At 54.7% G+C, this 3,904-nt stretch overlaps 1 protein-coding gene across 1 annotated transcript in view; it reads right to left on the bottom strand.

Moving 5' to 3' along the window:
• Positions 1-1,428, bottom strand: part of HTR2C (5-hydroxytryptamine receptor 2C) — a 110,143-nt gene extending 108,715 nt beyond the window's left edge. The window contains exon 1 of the mRNA XM_069065209.1: positions 935-1,428. The gene's annotated coding sequence lies outside the window, so the exon portion shown is untranslated. The remainder of the gene's footprint in view (positions 1-934) is intronic.
• Between the last annotated feature and the right edge of the window lie 2,476 nt (positions 1,429-3,904).

Below are 3,904 nucleotides of genomic sequence, written 5' to 3'. Positions count from 1 at the left end.
CCCCCCGTTCCTATCTGCCTCAACGCCATGGGTCGAGGCCAGAATTCTACGCACTTCTCAGCTCCGCATCCCAACACTGGCTTCGATGGGTCTGGCTCCCATAAATGTTAATGAATGACTCCTCCAGCTTTGGCTCATAATGCGGACAGCAAGGAACAGCCTGTAAAAGCGGGCTAGCAGGAGAGAGCTGGCACCAGCTGAGGCTCCCCCTCCCCCAAAGCAGCTCCGGGTCTGAGCCCCCTCTCTCCTGCTCCTAGGGCCACTCTCAACGTTGCCCGAGCCATGCACAAGGGCCACAGGCAAGCACACTCATCAAGGCTTTCTACAATCCACTGAACTTGTCCTGGTTCCCAAAAGCCAGCCTGGGCTCCTAGTTAGTCATTCTAGAACACCACTCTGAGCCCAAGGATGCGCCTCAAGTCAAATACATCTACAAATACATATAGAAAGGGGAATGGGGTGGGGCAGGGAAGAAGGGACCTGGAATCAGAAGCACAAGAGGGCAGTAATCAGATCAAGGGGTAGCAGATGGCCTCCGGGTCAGGCTACCAGTCTGAACCTTTAGGAAAGGATGAAGTTAGGAGCTGTCATTGGGGAGAACTGGGCCTGGTGTTGACCTGGGCGCCACTCTGTCCTGGACCAAGTGCGCAGGAAGGTACGCATGGCAAGTGCGCACACAAGGATAGCTCTAGCCTGGGAGCCTAAGCAGGTGGGGGCAGCCAGTCTGTCTGCAAACGGCAGGGGCAGCTTTAAGAGGCAAACCCCACCACTATCAGGGAACTCTGGCCAGAAGGATCAAGCCAAGCCTAGCCAAACCAAACCCGGCCCAACCCAAGAGGGTGGGAAGACAGTCTGGTGGACAGCATGCGCTTGGTTTGGTGCGTGCGGGGCAACAGGGTGTGCTGCGGCTGGGGGGAGGGGGTACCAAACTTACCACGGGCGCCGGCGGGAGGGCGTCCTTGGCAGCAGCAGCAGCGGGCGCACGCATGGGGTCCCCCGAGCTGCCCGCGCCTGCGAAAGGCGGCCAGGAGCAAGCTGCTCGGACAGCGGAGAAGGCTGGGCGGGAGTCCAGACAGGAGCGCACGCCTCTGCGCTCACTTCACCTCCCGCATAAACGCAGAGGCTGCCAGGCTGAGGGAACACTGGGCTCCGATTGGGGATAGGAGGAGGAAGGGGGAGAAAAGGAGCCCTGCAAAAGCGCTCTTTGAGCCGGTGACTGGCTGCCTGGTAAAGGCGAGGAGGGGAGAGCAGGGGACCCAGTGAGGCGCCTCGATGCGCTCCAGTTCCGGATTGCGCACCACCTTGCACTATGCTGAGGGGGTGGGGGAGGGACTGCGGGATACAAAGTGGACCCCGGTCACGAAAGACTGGGCTCCCCTCCTCTCTGCATGGAACCAGCAAGAACCTGATCTGGACAGCTATGCCCTCCTCCAAACTAACTTTCCTGGGGGGCTCCGGGGAGCCAGGCAGCCCCTGCCTCAATGTGGGAGGAGAGGCGGGGCAATATACAGCCAATCACCCCTTGCCACCGAGCCCCCCTTCCCCCTTCAGTCTGCTTCACTGCCCGTCTGTAGCCCGCTAGTGAGCTCAGAACATTTCGGGGGCTAGAAGCATCAGAGAGTGGGATGAGTCAGGGACGGGAAGCTGAGGATGGGAGGGTGGCAGGCAGCCGGGCACACGTCCTCAACTATATGTTCAGGGAGAGAGAGTGGGCCCAAATCCCGCAAGCTTTGCGTCCCCCGCCGGGGTTCCCCAATACCTTCATCCACCAGCAGGAGACACCCCTGTACTAGCCCATGTGGGCATGGGGAGAACTCATTTCAATAGCTCGGAACCCTTTCCAACCATCTACCCCGAAGATAAAGGAGAGAACAGCATGCAGTGGGTCTCCTTCTTTCCCGAAGTTCCCTTCGCCAAGGGAATATATCTCGTGGGAATAGAAGACGTTTTTAGCTCCTTTCCTATCCCAATCCTGCTATGCTTTAGAAGGGAGCAAACCATTAGCTGGCTCACAGGCCTGCAAGGGGATCCTAGCCTGGCACTAGCAGGGGCCTTCATCTTTCTCCCTCGGCTGGGGGTGGCCAGTGCAGCCCAGAGTCCAAACCACGATCATCCAAGAGCAAAGCTGCATGTTTCTAACTCAGAAAGTTTCTCTCTTCTTTTGAGGACACTTAGCTACAAAGCCTCATGTCAAATCAGGGTAATCCTAGCCTAGCTGCACTGGCCAGTTGGGCTTGGGCAGCTGTGAAAGGAGTCGCTCTGGGCATAGCTGGCAAAGGTTGGTGGCATCTTGTCTCTGAACTTTCTACTGTTGGAGTCTCACTCAGCACTAGCTGACAGGAACAGGACAGGGGACAAATATGAAGGGGGGAGAGGAGGTTCTGTATCTTTAGAATAGTCAGAACCTATCCTACCAGATCCAGAGCCTGAGACTCCTCTCCCACTTCAGGTATCCTGGCCATTGCCATGGATCTGAAAGGGGGAGTGGGAATGGTACCCGCAGCCAGACCTGGGATGGCAGCTCTCCCTGGCTGGGTTTAAATAAGGAAGCATTGAGATGTTGGAGCTGTCTTGATGCTTCTGCTGAATGCAATAAACCCAGCCACGGCAACCTGACAAAGCAGCATGGGGTTTTTCCATCATGTCTTTCCAATCTAAGACTTTGACTAAATCATAGTGAGGGCACAAGACCTTGAGGTTGGAATGTCAGGTGGCACCCAAACAAAAACCAATGCCCAAATGGCCCTGAAAGCCCACTTGCTCTCTCCCCTCCCACTCCTGCCCCCTCCCTGAAGGAGCCAGTATGTGCATATTTCTTTGTCAGTGTAGTTGGAAAATAGTAGACTCTGTCAGCTCCAGGGAGTACTGCATAGGGGGGTCCTCCTCAATACTTGGGGGCACTCAAACCCTCCTATCATCGGAGCTGATCTCTAGCCCCAACTCCACCCACAACCATCCTTTCTTCAAGTGATGAGAGGAGGGGCAGGGTGGGGGGAGGAAGAGAAGGGGAGCAGCATACCCCTGGTTGGGTCAGCTGGGCAGACTGCAGGGCTGCACGCTTCAATTTTCTCTTCTTCCTGCCCTAGAAGATTTAAAGACCCTCATTTTTGGGGGGAGAGGACTCCTGATCATTCAGATTTCAACCCTTCTTCTCTACGAGGGTCTGGGCACAGGGGTCCCAACTCCCTGTTACTGGGCTAACACCTTGCTTGGCCCAGGTGCCCTTTGTGTCAAGCCACCTTCCCCTCCCCACTTAAAGAATTACTTTTGCAGCTTCTGGATTAAAATATTTAAGGTGGGGTGGAGGAAGGGCAGCAACTACCCTTGAATAAGAGATAGCAAAACAGACACGGAGGGAGTCTTGCTTTTCCAGCTTCCTTTCAGGAGGAAGGAGCCATAGAAGCTTGCAGTCTATTCCCCTGTCTTTCTATTCTTTCTTCCCATTTTGTTCTTTCTCCTTCCAAGAACTCAGGTACCTGATAAGAGCCTGTCTAGTCCAGCCCAGGGTTTGATGCCAGTATTAATGTCTGTCAGAGTACCAGCCGCACCCCATCCTCCAACACACAGTGAGCTGGATGTCTCCAAAGGTAGCTCCTGCCAGCCAAAACCACCTGCTGAAAAACTCTTGAGCCCAGATGGTTCCCTTGACATTTGTCATCTCCCCACTAACCCTACCCCTGTTCAGCTCCAACCCCCATTCTAACAACTTCGCCCTTCCTCCAATGGCCTGCTGTAGTAGTGATAGCCGGCATTGCAGAGTCTTTTAAAGATTTGAGGCACCAGCCCAGCAGGACAGATGCTATTATTTCTGCTTTAGACAGACAAGGAAACTCGAAGATTTTATCCAATGACTTATTCAACAATTCACGTTTCTGCATAATAGGCACATATTCTAAGTATACTT

The sequence above is a fragment of the Petaurus breviceps genome, unplaced genomic scaffold (assembly GCF_028583685.1).
Source record: "Petaurus breviceps papuanus isolate PSGF00001 unplaced genomic scaffold, PetGlider_PUasm1.0 90681, whole genome shotgun sequence".
Taxonomy (NCBI): domain Eukaryota; kingdom Metazoa; phylum Chordata; class Mammalia; order Diprotodontia; family Petauridae; genus Petaurus; species Petaurus breviceps.
Note: the sequence above shows the minus strand (reverse complement) of the source record. Positions and strands in the feature narration are given on the sequence as shown.